Source organism: Physeter macrocephalus, chromosome 10 (assembly GCF_002837175.3).
Source record: "Physeter macrocephalus isolate SW-GA chromosome 10, ASM283717v5, whole genome shotgun sequence".
NCBI classification, from domain to species: Eukaryota; Metazoa; Chordata; class Mammalia; order Artiodactyla; family Physeteridae; genus Physeter; species Physeter macrocephalus.
The window spans coordinates 73,953,415-73,968,836 of NC_041223.1; positions in this window are offsets into that span (position 1 = coordinate 73,953,415).

A 15,422-nucleotide genomic window follows, 5' to 3' on the forward strand; every position below is an offset into this window, starting at 1 on the left:
TGGAGAGATATACCGTGTTCTTGGATTGGAAGTATCAATATTGTGAAAATGACTCTACTACCCAATGCAATCTACAGATTCAATGCAATCCCTATCAAATTACCACTGGCATTTTTTACAGAACTAGAACAAAAAATTTCACAATTTGTATGGAAACACAAAAGACTCCGAATAGCCAAAGCAATCTTGAGTGAAAAACGGAGCTGGAGGAATCAGGCTCCCTGACTTCAGACTATACTACAAAGCTACAGTAATCAAGACAGTATGATACTGGCACAAGAACAGAAATACAGATCAATGGAACAGGATAGAAAGCCCAGAGGTAAACTGACACACATATGGTCACCTTATCTATGATAAAGGAGGCAAGAATATACAGTGGAGAAAAGACAGCCTCTTCAATAAGTGGTGCTGGGAAAACTGGACTGGTACATGTAAAAGTATGAAATTAGAACACTTCCTAACACCATACACACAAAAAAACTCAAAATGGGTTAAAGACCTAAATGTAAGGGCCGGCACTATCAAACTCTTAAGAGGAAAACATAGGCAAAACACTTTATGACATAAATCACAGCAAGATCCTTTTTGAACAACCTCCTAGAGAAATGGAAATAAAAACAAAAATAAACAAATGGGACCTAATGAAACTTAAAAGCTTTTGCACAGCAAAGGATACCATAAACAAGACCAAAAGACAACCCTCAGAATGGGAGAAAATATTTGCAAACGAAGCAACTGACAAAGGACTAATATCCAAAATTTATAAGCAACTCTTGCAGCTCAATAACAAAAAAACAAACAACCCAATCCAAAAATGGGCAGAAGAACTAAATAGACATTTCTCCAAAGAAGATATACAGATCGCCAACAAACACATGAAAGAATGCTCAACCCAGCATTCCCACTACTGGGCATATACCCTGAGAAAACCATAATTCAAAAAGAGTCATGTACCAAAATTTTCATTGCAGCTCCATTTACAATAACCAGGACATGGAAGCAACCTAAGTGTCCATCAACAGATGAATGGATAAAGAAGATATGGCACATATATACAAAGGAATATTACTCAGCCATAAAAAGAAATGAAACTGAGTTATTTGTAGTGAGGTGGATGGACCTGGAGTCTGTCATATAGAGTGAAGTAAGTCAGAAGGAGAAAAACAAATACCGTATGCTAACACATATATATATGGAATCTAAGAAAGAAAAATGTCCTGAAGAGACTAGGGGAAGGATGAGAATAAAATACAGACCTACTAGAGCATGGACTTGAAGATATGAGGAGGGGGAAGGGTAAGATGTGATGAAGTGAGACAGTGGCATAGACATATATACACTACCAAACGTAGGGTGGATAGCTAGTGCGAAGCAGCCGCATGGTACAGGGATATCAGCTAGGTGGTTTGTGACCATCTAGAATGGTGGGATAGGGAGGGTGGGAGGGAGGGAGACATAAGAGGGAAGAGATATGGGAACATATGTATATGTAACACTGATTCACTTTGTTGTAAAGCAGAAACTAACACACCACTGTAAAGCAATTATACTCCAAAAAAGATATTAAAAAATAAAAACAAAATTAAAAAAATTTCAAAAATAAAAAACCAAGAAAGTAAAAGAGAGAGAAATTCTAACAAAATTCGTTCAGGGGCTGTGATGCAACCTAGTTTGACCACATCTACACCCACAGCTGTATGAGACATAAGGCTGGACACTCTTGGGGCTGAGAGGTTTGGTGAGGTTGGGTGAGCAAATGAAGACACCTTAAAGTAATACTGCGTGCTACCCATCCCATGGGTCCCAACACTCCAGGTTCAAGGGAATCTTCCTACAGCTAACACATGCATGCGACACCCAGAGGATGGTACACCGTGTGACCGGGAAAGGTTTCTAAATCACACCTCATTTTTCATCAACTGGTGCTTGCTTTCGCCATTCCAGCCGCTTTACTAACAATCTCCCCACTTGGAGAATCAGCACCTTTAACCTCCTGTTTCGTACAGTTTGCAATTTGTCGGAAGGATCAACGGGAAGAGGGGGAACCAATGAGAGACTGGGTGTAGGTGTTTGAATAGGCACATTTCACTCGAACTTCCCATCAGGAAGAAGAATTAACCAAAGGCTCAGCCTTCCCCACCCCCCGGAACCAGAATAGGGCCTGAAGCAATCCTGTGGTTTCGCGGCCAGCTCAAAAAAAACGAGTTGAAAACTGGAGCTAAGGGGCACTGCAATTCACAAAACTGCAGAGTTATAAATAACAACTACCGTCCAAAAAGATATTGACGTAAGGCAACGAAGAGGATTTGAAGGCAAGGCAGAATTGCAGGAAACAGATTTCAAGAGGTAGATCGGACTAGCCTTTACAGCACATGAAAAGCCGCAGAACTTGGACAATGATGCAGTTTGCCAAAAAGGGCGTATGCGTTTTTTCCTGAATATATTCAAGAAAAAATGCATATGCCCTTTTTGGCCAACCAAGCAATTGCGGAATGGAAATCAGCACTACAAAGAAGTCTCACTTCCCACCAGTCAAAAGGGCCATCCCAAAAAAGTGTAAAAACCAGAAATGCAGGACAGGCCATGGAGAACAGGGAGCCTTGTTATGCTGATGGGCGGGATGTAAACTGCCGACAGCCACTCTGGAGAAGTGTATGGTGTTTCCTAAAACATCTAAAAACAGAGGTACAGAGAATAGGGTACTTCCACTCCTGGGCGTATATCTTGGGAAAAATAAAAATCAACAAGACACAGGCTCCCCAAAGTTTAGGGCTGCTCTGTGTAAAAGAACCTAGACTTCAGTACACCTTAAATATCCCAGGAAAGAGAAAAATGGATAAAGAAGTTGTAATACTTATGTACAGAGGAATATCAATCAGCCACAAAATCAATGACTTAAGGCCAGTAACAGCATCATGAGTGGATTTAGGTACAAAGATTGTAAGTGAAATAAGTCACACAGAAAAAGAAACTTATCATGAGATATCAACTATAGTGGGAATGTAAAATTAGCTACAAATGAACTGAATTAAAAAACAGAACAGAGTCACACATTTAGAAAACTCACTAATGCCTGCTTAAGGGATAAGGTGAGCTGGGGTGATGCATAAAACAAGAGTTTGAAATTAGCACACATACCGTTCCATTCAACCAAATATTTAATAGACAAGACCTACTCCTTGCTCAATGAACTGATCTCAACACCCCCTATTCACCGCAGAAGAATATATCTGACTAGTTAGAATCTTCAAACTTATGTATTGATAGTTTTCTGTAAGTGAATCCAGTGTGTGTAAAGCAGCAAAAACACAGCAGTGAAAATCAGCTAAAACCCATTATAAAAATAAATTTCAAAAACAAAAAACAAAGAAAGTGAAAGAGAGAGAAATTCTTTCAAAATTCGTTCAGGGGCTCTGATGCAACCTGGATTAACCACATCTACACTCACAGCTGGATGAGACGTAAGGCTGCACACTCGAGTCTGAGAGGATTGGTGAGGTTGGGTGAGCAAACGCAGACCCTTTAAAGTAATACTGCGTGGTACCCATTCCTTGGGTCCCAACTCTCCAGGTTCAAGGGAATCTTCCTACAGCTAACACATGCATGCAACACCCAGAGGATGGTACACCGCGTGATCGGGAAAGGTTTCTAAATCGCACCTCATTTTTCATCAACTGGTGCTCGGTTTCGCCATTCCAGCACCTTTACTTAAAATCTCCCCACTTGGAGAATCAGCACCTTTAACCTCCTGTTTCGTACAGTTTGCAATTTCTCCGAAGGATCAACGGGAAGAGGGGGAACCAATGAGAGACTAGGTGTAGGTGTCTGGACAGGCACTTGTCACTCTAATTTCCCATCAGGAAGAATTAACCAAAGGCTCAGCCTGCCCCACTCCCCAGAACCAGAATACGGCCTGAAGCAATCCTGCGGTTTTGCGGCCAGCTCACAAAAAAGCGACTTGAAAAATGGAGCTCAGGGGCACTGCAACTCCCAAACCTGCAGAGTTATAAATGACAACTACCGGCCATAAATACACTGAGGTAAGGCAACGAAGAGGATTTGAAGGCAAGGCAGAATTGCAGGAAACAGATTTCAAGAGGTAGATTGGAGTCGCCTTGAAAGCACATGAAAAGAGGCAGAACTTCGACAGTGATGCAGTTGGCCAAAAAGACCGTATGCGTTTTTTCCTGAATATATTCACGAAAAAACGCATACGCCCTTTTTGGCCAACGATGCAAGCGGGCAATGCAAATCAGCACTACAAAGAAGTCTCACTTCCCACTGGTCAAAAGGGCCATCCCAAAAAAGTGTAAAAACCAGAAATGCAGGACAGGCCATGGAGAAAAGAGAGCCTTGTTAGTCTGATGGGCGGGATGTCAATTGCCAACAGCCACTCTAGAGAAGTGTATGGTGTTTCCTAAAACATCTAAAAACAGAGCTACAGAGCATAGGGCACTTCCACTCAGGGGAGTATATCTTCAGAAAACTAAAACTCAACAAGACACAGGCACCCCAAAATTTAAGGCTGCTCTGTTTACAAGAACCTCGACTTCAGTACACCATAAATATCTCAGGAAAGAGAAAAATGGATAAATAAGTTGTGGTACTTATGTACAAAGGAATATCACTCAGCCACGAAAGCAATGTCATAAGCCTAGTACCAGCATCATGAGTATATTTAGTTACGAAGATTGTAAGTGAAATAAGTCACACACAAAAAGAAACTTATCATAAGATATCACTTATAGAGGGAACGTAAACATGGCTACACATGAACTGAATTACAAAACAGAACAGAGTCACACATATAGAAAACACACTAATGCCTTCTTAAGGGATAAGGTGAGCTAGGGTGATGCACAAAACAAGAGTTTGAAATTAGCACAGATACCGTTCCATCAACCAAATATGTAATAGACAAGACCTCGTCCTTGCTCAATGATCTGGACTCAACACCCCCTATTCACTGCTGAAGAATATATGTGACTAGTCAGAATCTTCAAACCCATGTATTGTTAGCTCTCTGTAAGTGAATCCAGTGTGTGTAAAGCAGCATAAACACAGCAGTAAAAATCAGCTAAATCCCATTATAAAAATAAATTTCAAAAACAAAGAAAGTGAAAGAGAGAGAAATTCTTACAAATTCATTCAGGGGCTGTGAGGCAACGTAGATTGACCACATCTACACCCACAGCTGAATGAGACATAAGGGTGGACACTCTTGGGGCTGAGAGGTTGGTGAGGTTGGGTGCCAAATGCAGACACTTTTAAGTAATACTGCGTGCTACCCATTCCATGGGTCCCTACTCTCCAGGTTCAAGTGAATCTTCCAACAGCTCACACATGCATGGGAAACCCAGAGGATGGTACACCGTGTGATCGAGAAAGGTTTCTAAAACACACCTCATTTTTCATTTCCTGCTGCTCGGGTTCGCCATTCCAGCCGCTTTACTAAAAATCTCCACACTTGGAGAATGAGCACCTTTAACCTCCTGTTTCGTACAGTTTGCAATGTCTCCAGAGGATGCATGGGAGGAAGCGAAAGCAATGAGAGACTAGCTGTAGGTGTGTGGACAGGCAGATGTCACTCTAATTTCCCATCAGGAAGAAGAATTAACCAAAGGCTCAGCCTGCCCCACCCGAACCGGAATAGGGCCTGAAGGAATCCTGTGGTTTTGCGGCCAGCTCACATAAGAGTGAGTTGAAATATGGAGCTCAGGGGCACTGCAATTCACAATCCTGCACGGTTGTAAATGATAACTACCGTCCAAAAATATATTGAGCTAAGGCAACGAAGAGGATTTGAAAGCAAGGCAGAATTGCAGGAAACAGATTTCAAGAGGTAGATTGGTCTCGCCTTGAAAGCACATGAAAAACGGCAGAATTTCAACAATGATGCAGTTGGCCAAAAAGGCCCTATGCATTTTTTCCTGAATATATTCACAAAAAAACGCATACACCCTTTTTGGCCAACCAAGCAAGCGGGCAATGCAAATCAGCACTACAAAGATTCTCACTTCCCACCGGTCAAAAGGGCCATCCTAAAAAAGTGTAAAATCCAGAAATGCAGGACAGGCCATGGAGAAAAGCGAGCCTTGTTATGCTGATGGGCGGGATGTCAATTGCCAACAGCCACTCTAGAGAAGTGTATGGTGTTTCCTAAAACATCTAAAAAACAGAGCCACAGAGCATAGGGCACTTCCACTCCTGGGCGTATATCTTGGGAAACCAAAAATCAACAAGACACATGTACCCCAAGGTTTAGGGCTGCTCTGTTTACGAGAACCTCGACTTCGGTACAACTCATATATCCCAGGAAAGAGAAAAATGGATAAAGAAGTTGTGGTACTTATGAACAATGGAATATCACTCAGCCATGAAATCAATGTCATAAGGCTAGTAGCAGCATAATGAGCGGATTTTAGGTATGATGATTCTAAGTGAAATAAGTCACACAGAAAAATAAACTTATCATAAGATATCACTAAAGAGGGATTGTAAAAATCACTATACATGAGCTGAATTACAAAACATAACACTCACCTATTTAGAAAACACACTTATGGCTGCTTAAGGGGAAAGGTGAGGTGGGGTGATGCATAAAACAAGAGTTTGAAATTAGCACAGATATCATTCCATAAACCAAATATGTAATAGTGAAGACCTACTCATTGCTCAGTGAACTCAACTCAACATACCCTATTCACCGCAGAAGAATATATCTGACTAGTAAGACTATTAAGACGTATTTATTGATATCTCTCTGTAAGTGAATCAAGTGGGTGTAAAGCAGTATAAACACAGCAGTGAAAATCAGCTAAACCCCTTTATAAAAATAAATATATTCAGGAAAAACTCATACGAACTTTTTGGCCAACCGAACAAGCGCGAAATGCAAATCAGCACAACTAAGAAGTCTCACTTCGTATTTGTCAAAAGGGCCATTCTGGAAAAGTGTAAAACCAGAAATGCAGCACAGGCCATGGAGAAAATTCAGCCTTGTTATGCTATGGGGGGGATGTAAATAGCCAACAGCCATTCTGGAGAAGTGTATGGTGTTTCCTAAAGCATCAAAAAACAGAGCTACAGAGCATAGGGCACTTCCACTCTTGGGCGAATATCTTGGGAAAACCAAAAATCTACAGGACACAGGCACCCCTAAGTTTAGTGCTACTCTGTTTAGAAATGCCTCGACTTGGGTACAACTTACATGTCCTTGGAAGGAAAAAATGGATAAAGAAGGTCTGGTACTTTTGTACAATGGAATATTCCTGAGCAATTAAATCAATGAAATAAGGTCAGTTGCAGCAACTTGTGGAGATTGAGGTACGATCATTCTAAGTGATGTAAGTCAGACATAAAGAGACTTATCATAAGGTATCACTTATAGATGGTATCTAAAAATGGCTACACATGAACCTGAATTACAAAACAGGACAGAGTCACGCTGTTAGAAAACACACTTATGCCTGCTTAAGGAGAAAGGTGGGGTGGGGTGATGCATAAACCAGGAGGTTGGAATTAGCATAGATACGATTCCATAAACAAAATAGGTAATCGCCAGGACCTACTGTTTAGCTCAAAGTCCTGGACTCAGCACACTCTTGTCACCGGAAAATGATATATAAGACTGGTAAGAATCTGTAAAAGAATTTATTGATGTCTCACTTTAAGTGAATCAAGTGGATAGATGTAGAGCAGGAAGAAACACAGTATTGAAACTCAGCTATACCCCATTATAAAATTAAATAACAAGAACAAAAAAAAAAAAGACAGTGAGAGAGAGAGAAATTCTTACTAAATTTGTTCAAGGGCTGTGATGCAACCTAGACTGACCACATCTAGACACACAGCTGGATGGGACCTAAGGCTCTACACTCGTGGGTCTGAGAGGCTTGGTGAGGATGGGACAGCAAATGCATCACTTTTAGAGTAATAGTGCCTGGCCCCCATTCCATGGGTCCCATATCTCCAGGTGCAGGGGACCCTTACTACAGCTAAAACATGAATGGGACATCCAGAGGATGGTACACCGTCTGTTCGGGAAAAGTTCGGAAAAGTCACCTCATCTCCACTTCTCCTGGTATTCGGGCTCCCCAGCTCCTTTCCTTAGAGTCTCCCCACTTTGGGAACGCAGCACACTTAACAGCCGGTTTTGCACAGCTTGGAATTTTCCGGGTGAAGAAGGGGAATGGGGGGTTGGAATGAGACACAAGCCCTAGATGTTTGGACAGGCATATGTCACTCTAGTTTACTAATCTGGAAGAAGAATTTCCCTATCCTTCAGGTGCCCCAGTAACCGGAATGGTTCTGTAGAAATCCTGCCCCTTTGTGGCTGCTTCCCTAAACAACAAGTTGAAAACTGGTGCTCAGGGGCACTGCAATTCACAAACACGCAGGGTTGTAATTGACACGTCTAATGGAGTCATTTCTTGAGCCAAGTATTCGTAAAGGTCTTGTAAGCAAGGCAGAATTGCAGGGAAGGGATTTCAAGAGGTAGTTTGCACTCGCCGTTAAAGCACATGCAAAGCTGCTGAACATTGCCAATGATGCAGTTTACCAAAAAGGCCGTATGCGTTATTCCTTAATATATTCAGAAAAAACCCTTACTCCATTTTTGGACAACAAAACAGGTGGGCAATATAAATTAATACTACAAAGAGGTATCACTTCGCACCAGTCAGAATGGCCAGCCTCACAAAGTGTAAAACCTGAAATGCAGGACAGGGCGTGGAGAAAAGGGAACCCTGACAAGCTCATGGTGGGAATGTAAATTGCTAACAGCCACTCTGGAGAAGTGGGTGGTGATTCCTTAAAAATCTAAAAAACAGAGCTTCAGAGCATATGGCGCTTCCACTCCTGGGCCTGTATCTTGGAAAAAACGCAAATTGACAGGACCCAGGCAGTCCAAAATTTATGCAGCCCTGTTTACAAGAGCCTCCATTTGGAAGCTACCTAAACGTCCTTGGAAGGAAGACTGGATAAAGAAATTATGGTAGATATGTACAATGGAATATTACTCAGCCATGAAATGAGTGAAATAAGGCCATTTGCAGCCACTCGGAAGGACCTAGATGCATTCATACTAAGTGGCATAAATCAGACAATGATAAATATCATATGATATTACTTATCAGTGGAATCTAAACATTGATACAAAGGTACTATCTTACAACACAGAAACAGAGTCCCAGACTTAGAACACAAACTTATGGTTACCAAACTGGAAAGGTGTGTTGGAGGCATAAATCATGAGTTTGGAGTTAGTATATACATATTTACAGAGAGAAAACTTGTAATCAACCTGGACCTGCTGTAGAGCACTTGGAACTCTTCTCAACACACTTTAGTAACCTCAATGGGAAAATAATTCTAAAAAGAATATATAGTCATCTCTGTATAAATGAATCATGTTGGTGTATATCAAAAACGAACACAACATGGTAAATCAACTATACTCCATTATAAATTTAAAATTAAATTACAGAAAAGAAAAATGATCACTAAACTCGTTCAGTCACGGTGAACGTACTAATGTCACATCCCTGGACACAGACCCAATTTGGTCCCAAGGCTGGACTGCTGTGGGCCTGAGGACCTCGGGCGGATATGCCAGCTAATTTGCCCCCCTTGAACATGTAGACCTGGTCCCCTCTGCATGGGATCACAATCTTCCGTCCTTGGAAGGAAGACTGGATAAAGAAATTATGGTAAATATGTACAATGGAGTATTTCTCAGACACGAAATGACTCCATTATAAATTTAAAATTAAATTACAGAAAAGAAAAATGATCACTAAACTCGTTCAGTCACGGTGAACGTACTAATGTCACATCCCTGGACACAGACCCAATTTGGTCCCAAGGCTGGACTGCTGTGGGCCTGAGGACCTCGGGCGGATATGCCAGCTAATTTGCCCCCCTTGAACATGTAGACCTGGTCCCCTCTGCATGGGATCACAATCTTCAGATCTAAGTGTGCCCTCATACTACTAAACCAACCCTCTGACACCCAAAGGATGGTGGACTCTCTGGGCTGGATGACATTTGGAAAATCACCTGGTCTCAACATATCCTGGTGTTTGGGTTCTGACCTCCCAACTCCTTCGTTAGGGTCATCACACTCTAAAAGACAGCATCCTCAACAGGTGATTTTGCAGGGGTTTATGCTTGTTCAGGTTATGAAGTGTAAGGGGGAAGGAGGAATGGGACAGAAGCCCTTACGTGTTTGGTCAGGCACATCCCACTCTAAGTTAAAACCCAGGAAAAGGACTTTCCCTACATCTAAGGTTGTGCCAGTAACCAGAGAGGGACAGGAGAAATCTTGCCGCCTTCTGTTTCCCATAACAACAATTCTAAAACTGGACCTTTTAGGCACTTCATATTCACAATGCCTGGGGAGCTGTACATGACAACAGCCCTCAAAAAATGTCTTGGGGTAGGTAATCGAAACAGACTTCAAAACAAGGCAACCTTTCAATAACCCTTTTTCAAGGGGTAAATTTTACTCACACTGTTCAAAAAAGAAAAAAAAAGGACATATGAAGATGCTCACCATTGCTTTATGTTAGACAAAAGCAAATCAGATGTACAAAGAAGTATCACCTAGAACCACTCAGAATAGCCATCATCACAATGTCTACAAAGAAGAAATGCTTCAGAGGGTGTGGAAAAAAGAAAAACCTACTACTTATTATTATTATTTTTTAATCTGCATTGGGTCTTCTTTGCTTTGCGCGGCTTTTCTATGGTTGCAGCAAACGCAGCCTACTCATCGTTGCGGTACGCAGCCTTCTCTTTGAGGTGGCTTCTCTCGTTGTGGAGCACAGGCTCTAGGCACACAGGCTTCAGTAGGTGTGGCACGTGAGCTCAGTAGTTGTGGCTCGTGGGCTCTAGAGCGCAGACTCAGTAGCTGTGGCGCATGGGCTTAGTTGCTCTGCGGCGTGTGGATCTTCCTGGGCCAGGGCTCGAACCTGTGTCCCTTGCACTGGGAGGCGGATTCTTAACCACTGCGCCACCAATACTATGCTATTGGTGGCAATGCCAATTGGTAACAGCCATTATGGAGCACAGAATGGAGGTTACCAGAGTAAGGGGAGGCGGGAGGGATAAATTGGAAATTGAGATTGACATATACACACCACTATATATAAAAGAGATAACAAATAAGGGCCTACTGTATAGCACAGGGAACTCTACTCAGTACTCTGTAATGACCTGTATGGGAAAGGAATCCAGAAAGGATTGAATATATGTATAACTGCTTCACTCTGCTGTGCAGCAGAAAGTAACACAACACTGTAAATCAACTATACTCCAAAAAAATTGAAATTGAAATGAAATGAAATAAAATAAAATAAAATAGAGCTACCAGATGATCCAGCAAGTTCACTCCTGTGTGCATATCTGGAGGAAAGCATAAATCGAAAAGACACATCTTCCCCAATGTTCACTGCAACACTCTTTACAATAGCGAAGACATGGAAGCAACCAAAATGTCCATCAACATATGACTATAGGTAAAGAATATGTGATACATATATATAATGGAATATGACTCAGCCATAAAATAGAAGAAAAGAATGTCAACCGCAGGGCTTCCCTGGTGGCACAGTGGTTGAGAGTCCACCGGCCGATGCAGGGGATGTGGGTTCGTGCCCCGGTCCTGGAAGATCCCATATGCCGTGGAGCAGCTAGGCCCGTGAGCCATGGCCACTGAGCCTGCGCGTCTGAAGCCTGTGCTCCACAACTAGAGAGGCCAGAACAGTGAGAGGCCTGCGTACTGCAAAAAAAAAAAAAAAAAAAAAAAAAAAAAAAGAATGCCAATTGCAGTAACATGGATGGATCTAGAGTTGATTGTACTAAGTGAAGTAAGTCAGACAGAGTAAGACAAACATTGTATGATATCACTTCTAGGTGGAACCTAAAAATTGATACAAATGAACTAACTTACAAAACAGAGGCAGACACAGACTTGGAAAACAAACGCATGGTTACCAAAGGGGAAAAGTGGGGGTAGGGATAAATCACGAACTTGGGGGTAAACATACGAATACTACTATATATAATATAGATAAGCAACAAGGACCTACTGTATAGCACAGGGAACTCTACTCAATATTCTGGGAATACCTTTATCAGAAAAGACTCTGAAAAAGAATGACTATATGCATATGTGTAACTGAATCACTTGCTGTGCAGCTGAAATGAACACAACATTGTAAATCAACTATACGCCAATAAAATTTAACTTACAAAATAAAGAAAATCACTCTGAAAAAGAATGAATATATGCATATGTGTAACTGAATCACTTGCTGTGCAGCTGATACGAACACAACATTGTAAATCAACTATACTGCAATAAAATTTAAATTACAAAATAAAGAAAATCACCTATATTTCAAAAGAAAAGTGAATTCCCATATATTTTTCTGGCTTGATAGCTTACTTTCTTAGTGCTCAATATTATTCCATTCCCAGAATATATTAATACTATATCATTTCATTCACCTTTTGGAGGACACCTTAGTTTCATTCACATTTTGGCAATATTGAATTAGGTGCTTTAAATATCCATATGCAGGTTTTCGTCTCAAAGTATGTTTTAAACTACTTTCAGTAAATATCCATGAGAACACTTGCCGGATTGTACAGTAAGGGAATGTTCAATATTATAGCAAGTGTCAATCAGACTACCAAGTAGCTGGATTAATTTTCATTTCCACCAATAACAAATGATATTTCCTATGGTTCCACATCCCCTACAGAATTTGTTTTTGTCATTGTTCACACTTTAGCCATTCTAAGTGTTACATAGTGGTATGTAATTGTATTTTTAATTTGCTTTTTCATGGCAGCATGTAATTTGGATTATTCTTCTGTACACTTATATGCATAGTGTCTATTTTCTTTGGTAAGGTGTCCATAAAGTATATTGGTCCACATTTTATTTAGGCTGCTTTCATTTTTTTCTACCCAATCTGTATTTGTTTTATTTATTTTCGTGCCTTATTACATTAGCAAGGATTTGGAGTAAAATATGGAAAAGGAGTCATGAAAGGGGACATCCTTGGTTTTACCTGAACTTATTGGAAAAGCTTCATGTTTTTGACCATTCATCATGATGTAAGCTAAAAGTATCCTGTAGATCTTTGTTATCAACTTGAGAAAGCTCCAGTTTATTTCTTGAACTGAGAGTTTTTATGAAGAATGGGTTTTAGATTTTTTCAAAGGTCTTCTGAATCTATTGACATGCTAATGATTGTCTTTAGGGTGTTGATATGATGGATATAATTATTTGATTTTAGAATGCTGAACCAGCCTTGCGTACCTGGGATTATTCCCTCTCATTCATGATATAAAATTCTCTCAAAATATTGTTGGATTTGATTTGTTAATATTTTGTTGAAGATTTTTGCATTGATGTTCCTGAGAGATATTGGTCAGTTTTCTTTACTATTCATATGTTCCTCTAAGTTTGGGTGTTGTGGATTTAGTGTGAGACATTCATTTGGGGAGATTCTCAGTCATTTTTAAAAAATACTTTCTGTTCTTTGTTATCTTTATTTTCCTCCTGCTATACCCATTATGTATAGGTCACAGCATTTTCATTGTTCCACAATTATTGATTACTCTGTTCTGTTGATTTCTTTCCCGCCCATTTTCTCTTTTCTTTTGAGATTTAAAGGTTTCTTTTGATATGTCTTCAAGCTCACAGATATTTCTCCTCAGCCAGCTCTTTGACTGCTAAAACAAAATACGAGAGACTTGGTATTTTATAAACAACAGAATATTTTTGTTTCTCATAATTCCTGAGGCTGAAAAGGTCAAGAACAAGTTACCAGGGGCTTCCCTAGTTGCGCAGTGGTTAAGATTCTGCCTACCAATAAAGGGGACACGGGTTCGAGCCCTGGTCCGGGAAGATCCGACATGCCATGGAACAACTAAGCCCGTGCACCACAAATACTGAGCCTGTGCTCTAGAGTCGACAGGCCACAACTACTGAGCCCGTGAGTCACAACTACTGAAACCCGCATGCCTAGAGCCTGTGCTCCACAACAAGAGATGCCACCCAATGAGAAGCCCGCGCACCTCAACAAAGCCCCAACGAAGCCAAAAAATTAATTAATTAATTAATTAATTTTTAAAAAAGAACAAGTTGCCAGCTGACCTAGTGTCTGGTGAGGGACCAATTTCTGGTTCATAATGTGGGTCTTCTCACTTGGCAATGAAATCATGTAATGGGCATAAGATCTTCTGTGTGCTACATTTATGAGGTCACTAATCCCACGTTTGAGGTCTCTGGCCTCATGACCTAATCACCTCCCAAAAACCCCACCTACTAATACCATCAACATGGGAGCTGGGTTTCAAAATATTTAAATTAGAAGTACAAAATGTTTACACCATAACAGGGACCACAGAGTTAACTGATTTTTCCTTTCATGTTAAAGGTTTGCACATTTATATTTATTATATAATCCCAAAACCCTTGTTTTTTTTTTTTTAAGATTCTTTTCCCGAATACGCCAGTACAGACCATTGAGTAGAGTTCCCTGTGCTATAAAGTAGGTCCTTATCAATACTTATCTATTTTATATATAGTAGTGTGTATATGTCAGTCCCAATCTCCCAATTTATCCCTTCCCCACTTATCCCCTGAAAACAAACCATAAGTTTGTTTTCTATATCCATGACTCTATTTCTGTTGTGTAAATAAGTTCATTTGTACCTTTTTCTTATATTCCTCATATAAGCAATATCATATGATATCTGTCTTTCTGTGTCCTACTTGCTTCACTCGGTATAACAATCTCTAGGTTCATCCAAGTTGCTACAAAACCCTTAATTGTTAAGGATAACTCTCCATTTTTTCCAGTATCATCAGCAATTCTTTCTGGCAGACATGTGATATCACTTTTTAAACAGGGATATTGAGACCAAGGCCCCTGACCTGTAAACAAAAAAAATCATTCATATAGTGAAAACTTTGCACATCAAAGGATGAAAGCACTTGGTCTAAATCCCTTTGCACCCACTGCTGACAGAGGGCAGCGGAGTTTGACTCACTAATCTTCCTTACGTGCACTTCTTCCTAATGGGGTATTCCATATAAAACTTATAAGAAGCGGGAATTCATCATGGAACAGAGCAATCTCTACTACAGATTCTGAAGCAGGAAAAAAAAATGATGAATCCATCCAAAGGGCTCTGTCCATATTGTTACAATACTTTCCCTCACACTGTGAACCCTTTTCAAACCCTATCACTTGAACCTATTTTTATTTTTTTCAACAAGAATAATGTTAATTTGCAATCACATGCTCCAGTAATATTACAGTATCCCTTGTGCAAGTATGTAGGGATTTGAGGAGCTATGGGAGGCTATCATGAGAGGTTGCCTAGAGTAATTAGGA